Source organism: Bombus vancouverensis, chromosome 5 (genome assembly GCF_051014615.1).
Source record: "Bombus vancouverensis nearcticus chromosome 5, iyBomVanc1_principal, whole genome shotgun sequence".
Taxonomy (NCBI): Eukaryota; Metazoa; Arthropoda; class Insecta; order Hymenoptera; family Apidae; genus Bombus; species Bombus vancouverensis.
Window position 1 is genome coordinate 6,977,981 of NC_134915.1, and position 12,651 is coordinate 6,990,631.

General features: G+C 38.1%; 1 long non-coding RNA gene across 1 annotated transcript; it reads left to right on the forward strand.

The window, feature by feature from the left end:
* Positions 1-4,857: 4,857 nt before the first annotated feature.
* Positions 4,858-12,388, forward strand: LOC117159733 (uncharacterized). Its single transcript, XR_013058474.1, has 5 exons — positions 4,858-5,016; positions 10,043-10,193; positions 10,686-10,851; positions 10,918-11,058; positions 11,148-12,388. It is a non-coding gene; the product is annotated as an uncharacterized LOC117159733 (long non-coding RNA).
* Positions 12,389-12,651: the final 263 nt, after the last annotated feature.

Genomic DNA, 12,651 nt, shown 5'->3' on the forward strand with positions numbered 1-12,651 from the left:
TTTTCATAACAAAAAAATCGTAGAAACTAGTATTCACTATCTGTTACAATAATAATTGAGAAGTTTTTTTAATATTGATAAGCAAAATATCCGTTCCTGCTACAGAAAAATTTTTGCTTTCATATTTTATAAGATCTGTCGAAAGTAAAACTTTTATTTTCAGGAACTTTCCTTTGTATCTGTCCTCATAGGAACTCATAACGTGAGAAGGTTCTCTAAAAAAGTTTCACGGTCCATGTTTTAAACAAAGCCTATTAGAAAGTTCCATTACTCTTTGGCTCCTTGGTTTATATGATCTCTTTCCGTTGCACAGGCTGCGTAGAACACCGTACCAAAGTTTGGTCACCTGTTTCTGAGGCAGCCTGTACGGATATTAGAAATAAATGGTGGTTATCGAGGGAGATACTATTGTTCCACCCTCCTAATGCGGCTTAACAAGTTGACGTACAAAGTCGCCAGATCGAATTATCGAAGCTTACGCCGAAACCACGCTAGATCAGTTATTTATCCTGGACAATGAACCACCAATGCCAGTTATAGAGACCGTTGAGGGATATTAAGTGACCAGGGGATGGAAAATCCACGCTCACGGGGTTATGCGATAACAGTGCTTTGGAGTATCCGATAATAATAAGAAAGTACGATTTTTCAACGTGGCATTTCAGAATTACACGTAAAAAGAGAATCGGACGATATCGAATTATCTTCGATGTAATTAGCGTTCCATAAATTTACTTCTTTGATTTTTCTTTATTTTCACACAGTATACAGTGTTATACAAAGAAAAGTTGAAAATTTATATTTACTACTCACAGTAACTTTTGCATTAAAAATTTATCATCATATTCGGAACAGTCATTTATTCCATTTTACGTATAGTTTTCATTTATCGCTCTTATTCAATAAGAAATCGTTTTTTAAAAATTACGTTGTCTTCTAATTCTTCTTATTTTATAAACTTCCTTTCGTCCGCCACTGCTAGTAACCGCCAATAGTATATTATAATATAATATTTAAACCTTTGTTTAAATTTCTATTATTTCGCTATCGATGTAGTATATTGTTGTTTTGTAATTCATGCATCTTATTTAATCAGCTATTACCGAAATACTTTTTGTTTACAAATAATTTATTTCATGTTGCTCTCCCAGTTACAAAATTCTAATACAAACATGAATTTTCTATTAATGAAGTGTTAAGCCAACTGGTCATCACTTTTCGTATACAGAAGATTAATTAGTATAAACATCAAACAAATTTGGCGAAATTTGATACTAGGAAATTCCATAAAACATAAACTTTCTATTCCATCACATTTATCCTTACAGATACACCTTCGCAAAGACATGGGCACGACTTTCATCCGAAAGACAGCCTGTAGGAAAAATAAGCAATCACTTCTATTGCGTTTCGGCAACCAATCAAATTAATTAAACTTAAGGTCAAATATAGAAAACTGATGAAATATGGAATGGTATACCTAATTGGAGTAGTGCCGTTTTTAAAAACCTGACAAACGAATATCGGTCAGGTAGCTATAGGCTATCTCACTCGCTCACTGTGATGAAGAAATATGGATCAAGCGCCTAATGTGCGGACTTTGAACATATGATGAATGTGTTGATGCAGAGTTCGATACTTGGATACGTGACTATCGCAAATAGCTATCCTTTTTATGTCATTCTGTTTTACATGTGATTTTATAACTAAAATGCCTTGATCAATAAAAATAATAAAGAAGTATAGAATAGATAGAGAAGATAGAATAAAAAGAAAAATAAAAGACATTGTATCTGATTTCAGGTATTCCATATTTGGCCACTTTCCCCTATACCGCCTCCACAAATTCAGTTTCACGGAAAGGTTCGCCAACAGATTAACGAATTAAAAAACGGAAACACTTGCGCATCGTTTAAACCCTATTCAAACATCGTACAAGATACTTCCATACTAAAGTTAATTGACTATAGTTACAAAAACCAACGGACGAATAAAACACATTTCCCTTTGAGCAATTTTTCCACGTTAATAATTTATTGTCACGCGACAAGTATTTTATCGAGAGTAAGCGTAACTCTTCTTCAGAGTTCAATTCGCTATCTTATTCGTATCGAAACAGCGAGAAGATTGAATATTTTTCCATATGACACCGTTGGAATATTTGATTCGAGAATATTATGGTCGAACAACTTTTATTCCGTAAATCGCGTTCGAAACTGTAGAATTGTTAAAACTTTTCAAAACGAACGATGCACTATTACAGCAAAGCGTCGCAAGTGCTAGTGTATACGAGTTTATCTACATATGACGTGTCTCAGGCGATGCAATTGAGCGGGAGGCAATTCTTCGTGCACAAATAAATTAAAAAAAAAAATTGTCTCGTTTCAGGTCTCGTTTTCGAGAAAATTGAGTTTGACATAGAATAGGATATTCATATTGGAAATGTCCGATGGGGTGTACGTGAGTACTTGTTGAATTTTCAAATTCAATTTCCTCGGAAACGAAGCCTCAAACGAACAAATTTCATTCTCTTTTTCGATTTACAGCGCTTCGTGAAAGTATTCGTACACTTGTCGTCGAAAACTTCCACGTGTCTACAGTATATCATTGCGCACGTGTTATGCTATGAAACATTTTGAAATTTCATTAGCACTGTTATGAGATGCAATCGCCATCATTATATTGGCGAAATTTGAATCCGATCTGAAAATATATGCCAGAGTATACATACATATGCGCAGGCGGTGAAAACACATATTTTTCTGTCTGCAGTCATTTTCGGATCGTCGAGTGCACGTTACGATAACAAATAATGCGATTGAGACTTTTATCTTGCTTCTGTAATTCATTCTTTGTGAACTTCCATCTTAGCCGTTTACTTTCGAAATCTTATGAAACTATTCCAAAGTCACAAGGGATGAGTCATGGTTAGATGCGTTTTGATCTCATCTTTTTAATAGTAAATAAGGAAATAGGTTACTCCGTTAAAAAAAAAAAGAAAAGAAAAGACGTTGCAAATTACTAAAATTTCGAAAGATGTGACCCAGAGATGACATTCATTTTCATAGCCTAATTTCCCCCTTACAATACAATGACCTTCTCTCGAAACATTTTCTTGTATCATGTAATATTGTACGATATGTTTATTGTATATTTTATATTTAACAAATAAGAGAGTAATTAAGGGAGGCCGAGTTAAACGGGACACCCTGTATACATGAAAAGTTTTTGGGAGCGTCCGAATATTTTTGTGAGCCACTGTTACGCCGGGCCTCTCTGCCTGACCCAGGTCACATACCGCGGGCCAGACGGACACCAGATGTCCGCCTTTCCGTACGGCGTACCCTCAATATCCTTAAGCACCCGTCATAAACCCGAGTCACTTGCCTGCTAAGGTCCTTCAAAATAAACAAACATCTGTGTTCGAAGCATTTCTAAAGACTATTGTCTACCACGGCGGGACAAGGGAAAGTTGGTTTTTCTCACGCACGCTGCAACTTTCCTCCCACTAACCACTTTCTCTCGAGGGCATTGTGTACAATACCTAGACCAACGACTATTTTAAGTAGCTTAATCATATTCAAGGGCAGCTGCTCCATACTTGCTACCGTGCTACAGTAGGCTACAATATTTCGGAAATCTATATATACTATAATATACTATAATTTTTGCTTCGCGCTGTTGTTTCTTCGTGGCTTGCTGTCGGAGCGAGTTGATTCCTTGCGTAAACGAAGCGTGCGTTGATGCTCACAGCAGCCGCAGCTTGCCTTTCGCTCGTCAACATTCGAAAATCGCTTCTAAACTGAAGAAAAGTCTATTCCATTGGTCCATTGGTATCGATAAGTTATCTTCCCTCAATCTCTCACACTTTTTCTTCCCTCAAGATGTTCTATTTCATACTGCAGTCAGCGTCGAACGACCTACATGTTTTTGTGGTTGCTGTGAATGTTTAAAAGCTCTGTTCTTCACTGTGTTGATTTAATCCGAATCTCAATCTGATACGCGAGTATTATCCTTAAAAGCAAATTCCATGGATTCTTTGTTGAGATAACAACTTTCTACGCGACCTTTCGAAGAAAAATATTAGAACACTGGGAAGGGCTACTCCTGATTCGGTTATCAGTCAGACAGCCAAGAAGAGAAAAGCTGTTCCACACACATCGGAATTACCGATATGTTCGCAGCTCCCTCTCACCCCGCTCCCAAAAAACATCAGCTGATTTAATAATAATTAAATTTAATAATTTCAGACTGTTCATGATCACACATGCGTGTGCAGCTCGCAGCACGCAGCTCGTTAAGCGTAAAATCCGCTACGTTCATTTGAAGGCGAACACGAAGGTAGCATAATTGATAAACTGGTTCGAGAGCAGTCGAGGTACGTTTGATTTCGCAAACGATGTAGAGGGAGGTAGACTTTCGTAAGTGATGTAAGGGACTTACGTAATTGGTTAATGGTTGATTAAATGACAAATTCCTAACACGAAAGTGACATATCGATAGGTTAGCCGAGCGATTAGACAGTTCTAGCGAAGCGTCCTCTGCGTCGTCAAGGAAACCAGATTACGTTAAAGCTACCGTATCACGTACTGTTAACCAACCTCTGGGCCTCGTTGACGATTGTCTGTCACGGAAGTCTCTTTAGCACGTGCCCCTAAAGCGGCGCTGCTTACGCGGCAATGCACGACTCTCAGTATACATGAATTTCACGAAACGGCTATCAGTTTCAAGTAACCTACGGCGAAATATATTGCGATACGTGTATCGATCTTTAGATTTCACGAGATAGCGTAGTTCGCGTTTTGATGCGCTAACGTCGGGGCATAGGATCTTTAGGGATATATGAGATATCTTGCAACGTTGGTGTTACGAATAACGACAGATAAAGTAATAATGAAAAAAGAGTCACGGGACTTTACTTACCGATTAGGTCTGTAAAAAGTGATTCGTGCGAAAACCTCAACTTCCTCATCGCCCAAATCACCTATTCTGCACGAGAGATGATTCGCCAGCAAGGTAATCAGAAATACAGGTATAACATATGGCTGAAACCGTGACTTTTGTGTTGACGAAGATAAAAATCGTCGTTAAGTGTTTGATGCTGTTTGGACTTCGCCATATTGTTTCTCAATATTCGGCGCCAATTTTAGAAAACGATAAGGATATATCATCGTTGCGCGGACGAAGGAGTATAAGTCAGAATTATGGTATTAGTTTTGCGGAGGAGCGCATACAATATCCTAGATGCGATATAAAATTAGACGTAGGTGGTTATGGTTAGGTGCATTGAAAATATTCTTCATAGAAATGAGGCGAAGAAGGATAAAGTAAAAGGAAATTTCATGGCATTTTGAAGTTAAGAAAATAAAATTTATCGAACTCAAGAATGTTGATGTCTATGAAGAGAAATTAAAAATGCTAAACTTAAATTAAAAATACTCGTTAAACGTTAATGAAAAAGGAAAGAATTATGGTAGAATTATTATGGTAGTAGGAAGAGTAGTGGACAACTTTCTGCAGTTTATACAAAAAAATGATGCAACCGTTTGCTTGCTGCGTCATTGTTAAATTACTGAAAAAATTGGAGTTGAAACTAATCCGAGAATTACTTATCAAATACAATCGTGGCTCACGAAAGCGTTCGAATTCTACTCGAAAGTATTTATGTGTATATTACAATTCAAAATATTTTCTAATCTCATTAGTAACGAGATACGACCATCGCGATTATGTTGCTAAAATTGAGAATGTATATAGAAGTTAGATCATTATAGAGAGTAAGAAGATATGAGCAGGAGTCATTTATTCACTGTTAACTAAGCTAGAATACGTGGCGAGACCGTCTTTGGCACTAATTGCATGTTTAAGACCGCTATTCACTAATTTTTTATTCAGCGTATGATTGCAATAAATGTCTTCTAGCTTAAATATATCTACGAATTGGTTTCAAATTTCGCTATTATAATACGATAGCCGTGCCTCATTACGGTGCTAACGAAGTTTCGAAAAGTTTCACGTAACGTGTCTAATATATTAAAAAAAAAAAGAAAAGTTATATTCTGAAAGAATGCGAAGAAAATGGCAAAAACGTATCGTAAACGAAATTCCGTGCCAAGCGTTCGGATACTTCCGTGAGCTACTGTGTATTCTAGACACGTGACAATATTAAACGACTGAAACAAAAATGAACACATGCATCGTCAGCAAGGCATCGATTAACTTTTGACTCGTACGATGGAGGAGGAAGTGACGAAGAATTATACTTATCGATGAAAAATATTTTCAATCTACATGATTTAGATGGCTTCGATTATTACGATGTATCAGTGCATAGAAAAAGAAAAATTACGAAAGCGCGGCGTGAAATGGCTGCAGGGATTACAATACCTTGAGCAGGTATTACGATGGAAAGACTGATATTCATCCTGAATTGTACGAGATAGCAATCGTGAAAAGAGCTAGTGCGGCCATAAACGAGACTGCCTATGTACTTCGGACACAGAGATCCGAACGCAATTAAAGAATTGGAAGAAAAGAGGTTCGCGATTGGTATCAAAATGAATCTCGTGGAAAACGAGAAACTTGCGAGTGTTGAACCGAAAGGAACGTGTCACGAACGCCTTATCCAAGAGAATAAAAAAAGCAAGACTCAACCGATTGTGGATCTTAAGTACCGTTTTCAGCGAAGCAGCAACGAGAAACATTTTGTTGGTGTTCCGTGTTTCTTGAAAAGGTCGCCGTTTGTTGTCGAGCGTTTCTCCAAGTTTTTCCTTGTTTCCGTTGCCGGCAACAAATGTCGTCGCTTGTTTCCTGTTCCCATTGGAAATGGTAAAGATCAAAGAAAAATAGGCAACGAAAACAAATGCCCATTCAGTGTATACACGTTGCTGGCGACGAATAGCCTGGAACCTAATACAAAATTCAAATGTTCCTTAGATTACGTTGCCTCGGTGTGGACAAAACGTGTCTATAAGCTGCTATTCGTTGGAAATGTCTTGGAACATGTAGCGAAAAGACGTTGTTCGATGTTGCATCAGGAGGGGGGGGGGGCGGGTGGTAGAACGTTATTCACACATGGTAGAACAGAAAAATAGATCGTTGCTTGAAATGGCACGCCGCGTGCTGATTGTCGCAAATCTCGAGAAGAAACATTGGAGCGAAGCCATAAATACAGTAACTTGCTTATAGAATAAACTACGGAAGATAAGAGATGACGTGCCTAAAAGAGGACACGCTTGACCATGGTAGATAAAATGGATATGAATGTGAAGCATTTCGATGCGAATACAGCGATTTAGCATATACATATACAGCGTATACATATTCAGCGAATGCTGCAATAGAGAATTGAAGGAGATAATATGTATACATAACGCAACCCGAGGGCTACGCTGTCTCAGGTAAATGTGGTTACGTATGCAAATTGAAAAAGGGCATCTGCGGATTAAACAAGCGGCAACGTTATGAAACGACAGATGTAGGATCCTGGTTTTAAGAAATGCGTTTATCTTACATTTTACTAAGGATATATTTACGTTACATATATTTACGGTGTTGCGATTAATTTTAAGCTCAAACATATTTCCTATTTCGTTTTTTCGATATTTCCAAGAAAGTGAAAAGCAAAGTTGTTTACGTAATGCGTCAAATGTACGCTATAGGATTACACGGCGAGTTATTGACTTTCGTAACTGAAGTAGAAAAAAAAAAGGCAAGTTTTCAACAAGACAACGCTTTTATTCGTATAGCCGCCGCTGCGGAAAAGTGGTTCGATTTTGGAATAGAATTATTATCGTGGCCAGCGTCGAGTGCTGATCTGAAACCGATCGAGAACCTGTGGGGAATTGTAGCAAGAAAAGTTGACGATCAGGAGAAGCCAACTATAGAAAATATCAAATTGAACTGAAAAAATGAGTAAAATCCAAAGGTCAGACGGATATCCCAAACGAATAAATTAGTGAACAGTGTTCCCAACAGGTTGATGGAAGTAATCGAAAGTAAAGAAAAACCCGCTAAATATTAAAGGAAACGGTAACAAAGTTAACATTGAGTTCCTACTTTTCCACAACCAGAACTTATTTACTTACTAAATCTTGTGTACTCAGGGAGAAAAAGCAAATTCGCAGTTTGTTTACGTGAGTTTCAAATGATTCAAAGCGCAGCCGAAGTTGCACGAAACATTAATTTTGCATTTGGTGAAAGAACGATAACCGGAAGAACGCTATAATTTTGGTTTCAAAGATTCCGAAATGGCGATGAAGGACTCGAAGAGAAAGGGAATCGTATCATCCCGAAAACTCTAGATTTCTATGATCATGGAATGCAAAAAAGCTTGTATCTCGCTAGGAAAAGCGTATTCAATTTAACGGATGTTATTTTGAACAAATAAATTTATTTCGAATAAAAAAGCACAAATTAGGGTATCATGTTTGAAGACCGCGATTTACTTCCGAACTACCTAATAGCAACGCGTGACGTTGGGTGATAGAGCAGTACTCTTGTGCCTTTGTGCCGTCCCGCGAGACTTCTTTTCATTTCTGTGTTATACGTCACAGTTAAAGCTATTTTTGTCTTCGCTTCGTCAAATTAACATTAAAGGAAACGTTTTTATAAATCCTATTTGAAGTTATAGTGGATGCGCATCCAGATGTGTCATTGTAATTATAATCCTATTTCGCCGCACTACGGATCTAATAGGCCTAAATAACTCACCAGGGACATATCGCGGATACATTGGAAAGGAATGACCTGGCGTTGGCTCCAGTCGCAATTCCACACATAGTCAGTGTTCCATCGATAGAAACAAAAACATCCTGAGGATTTTCGTGGCTAATTTTATGACGCACACTTCCGCAGACAAGAAGCTAATTTCTAGGTCGGGACAATGATTTTAATTTTCCATGTCCATGATGTTCTTAACAGCCAAGCCTGTCATAAAACGGCACCCTCTTATCTAATTGATCGCAAGCTTCACGTTCGTCCAAGTATCGCTCACCCTTTTTCCGACAAGTATCTCCTGTGCTTCGGGCGCACGGAAGTGCATTAGCGACACCCAACGAACGAGTATGCTGATTGGCTAGTTTCTTATGTTTGGTGAAAATCAAGCAACATGTATATTTTCGCATCCTTTTTGCGCCTTGCTAGGTACTCTAGGTCAAATCTGGCAAGATCAGTCTCGTGTCTTTCACCTGTAAACATCTCCAAGCATTCGCAGAGTTGAAACGATCAGTTGAAACGATCGGTTGTCAGTTTCAGTCGAGTTTTATATCTCGAATCGACTTTAACTCTCAGTGGTCAGAATAAGATATCGTGTGACCATTCATAACGACCATTCGTAAATCTTGTCTCAGCAATTGGAGACAGTTCGAAATTTTCTTATCGTTCGGGGGTATCGTACCCTCAGTGTCGTCGACAGTTTACCATTCGCCACTCCTCCTCGTGAGTATATCGCCCAAGATTAATTCGACGGGTGCAGTGCAATGCAGTGTCATCGTTATCGGATACACATAAAAATACACACACAATCAGTTTTCAGTTAAGTCAGTCACGCTTCAGTTACTTATAATCCAACGGTCAGTCAGTCAATCAGTGAGATACAATTCAGTAGTCAGGATTAGACTTCGAAATCAGGATCGATCAGTCTACCGCAGCAGCCAGAGCATGCAGAACATCCACAACTTAAGTGAGACCAGTTGTCAAACTTTCATGGACAGCACCTGTTTCATCGATCATATTTCACGACATTCAGGTTGATGGTCGCATTGAATACACCATAAACCAGTATTCAGTGTATTTCTTTTCCCCGCCAAGGGGTGGTCCTTCGAAAAGTTAGGCGATACGAAGTGCAATATCCTAATACATTGGGTGAATGAGCATCCGTATATTATCCATATACGGTGTTCTGTATTTGCATATGATATATTCGCGAGTATACTGGTTAAGCAATTGTCTTCAGAGCTAATAGGATAGTCGGCTGTATTTCGTTTCAATATTATTTTACCTTTTCGGTTCTTCATATTCACAATGTCGGTTTCTGTTCCAGGAATGGATATTACGTACAAGGAGATCAAAGAAAACTAATGATAAGCGCTATTGCGTATTTATAATTGAACGAAACATTCATCCACGCGTTAGGAATGATATTTCTATAATCAAATTCAATTCTCGTCTTTCCAAGTGCCTATGTTCGTTTCGTAAGTATCCAGTAATGATATACAGGGTGGTTGGTAACTGGTGGTATTATACAAGCGGAAAGGGGTTGATTCTACGCGAAAAAAGAAATCGAAAATATACAATAAAAATTTTTTGTTTGAGGCTTTGTTTTCGAGAAAATCGACTTTGAATTTTCGCTCGGTACGCGTGCACTTTATCACGTCTCGTTATAACGGATCTCACTGTAGACCATTCTCTCGATGGAAAAATTAAAAAAAAAAGTTTTTTTTCTATATTTTCGACTTCCTTTTCGCGTAGAATCACCCCCTTTCCGCTTGTACCACCAGTTACCAACCACCCTGTATACGAGGTCTTGGTTAATGGTATTACATATTTGGCTAATGGAAGTCGTCGATATGCTTCTGTTTGCGAAGAATCGTAAATAATTGTTTTGGTCTTAAAGTATAAAGTTCGAAGCTTATTTGTTGAGAAAATCGAATGTTCCGTTCTTAGACGAAAACGTTTGTTTATAGAATCAAGTACCATTGACGCTAGCCGTTTGGACACGAAGAGGACAATAGCAAGGCCTAATTTCGCGAACATGGAAAACGTCGAAGCCGAGGACTTTCAGGCCTCCCACGTAACGAGATAAATTGCCCTTGTACCCGTAGCGGACATAGACGATAACGCCTTAAAAAGGTTGGTCTAGAGAGTCACCCAATCAACCTCGTGCAATTTTTAACAGAATCGACTCTATCCATCTAGGAACTGCTCCTCAGCCTCGCAAGTTCGCTTGAGGAGCCAATCAACTACGAACTTCCAAAGTAAACACATAGTCTGCCGCGATAGTTCAATGGAGTCACATAAATTACAGAAATGAAAAGGGATTCGATCAAATTTCTCTATGTAAGTTGTCCTTATTGCCTATGACATAAAAAACGTACATCATTGACGATCAAGCTGAAGCGTATGATACGTTGAATTCGAAATTTCAGTGTGTCGAGCGATGTGCGACGTGTATCGCGTATGTATACAAGGTTTCCGCGAATTCCTCTAATGTTTCGTTCACGCGAGCTGTTAGTTTCGCTTAATCGCGACCATGAGATACAGGAACAAGGAATACCTCGAGATAATCAAGACTTTGAATGCCTATAGCGGTTATTATTCGCTGCTGTTCGCTATTACGGAGAACGTTGTGCCAACCAACGTGTTCTTGATGTCAGAAACGCTCTCTTAGAAAATGCATCCTTTGAATCTCGGTATCGACATTGTAGTCGTACGCGCGGACGTGCCATCGAAGGTGATGCTCTAGATTCTAGAAGATTCATATTTATAACAATCCTTGATTAACACCATCGATATTGAGACGAGACTCTGCACGAGTGTTCGTTAGACCCAACTAAGAAATTTAGCCGTAATTCGTTCGTGCTTTAAGGGAGAAATCAACCCTCTCGTCCGAGTCGGCTTTCTATGTGAATGTTTATAGATCGTAAACGACAAGAGATATGAAAAAGTAATTCAAATTAAAGTTATATCTTGTCTTGATAACTATTAATTTGTGCGAAAAATTTATTTAAAAATGTTAAAGTAAACAGAGGATTCGGAAATACAAATAGTTTACTTTATTTCACACACAACAGCTATACATATATATTACACTCTGAAGACCTCGATAACCTTCTTGCACTCACGCTTGTTGTCAACCAGACTCTTCTAGAAGCTTCTCCCATCTGGCAACAGTCTTTTGTCTCAACTAAGACCTGGACGCCCTCTAACGCTTACACACACATTCACACGTACAGTGTAAATGTATCATTTACCTAACAAAAAAATCATTTCTTTGCGAAAATTAAAGTGCTTGCCCGCTTTTCTTACAGAAATTTTAATCTTCTTCGAATCCAACGGTGTACCACAGTACATAATTATTGTAATTATTCCTTGCAGAATTGTGACTTTAAGTGCTGTGCTGGCTGTTAATTCAATATGTAGTTGCGATGTTGATAACTTTTGCGATAACGATCGTTTCTCCATACGTTTTACATGAAATAACCATAAGATTAATTTTATCGTAACTCGTCGGGATATTAATCGATGGATGATAACATATTGTGCACACAAATCTTTTAACGAGGTTTATCATGCTGAAACAATAAAAATGCAAATCTATTTAAGACCTATTAATATACAGGACCGAAGGGAATAATTTGTTTTCATTTAATAATTGACAAAAGATAAGTAAAACCAAACTGCAGATAGTACAATGTTACAAAATTCAATGCTTCAGTATTTACCAAGTTATATTTTCTGATGTTCAAGAATGTGTTTCACATTTATACCTACTAAATAGCAGTAATTCTGCGTTTGAACATATTTTGGGTTAGATAGCACTGCTCTGCGTTTTAAGGTTCATTCATCTAACACGGTTCATTGTTCAGGATTGTCTATTCTCTATTCGCTCTTCATCGCATACAAGTTGTTGAAGACTAACTCGCCGGATAG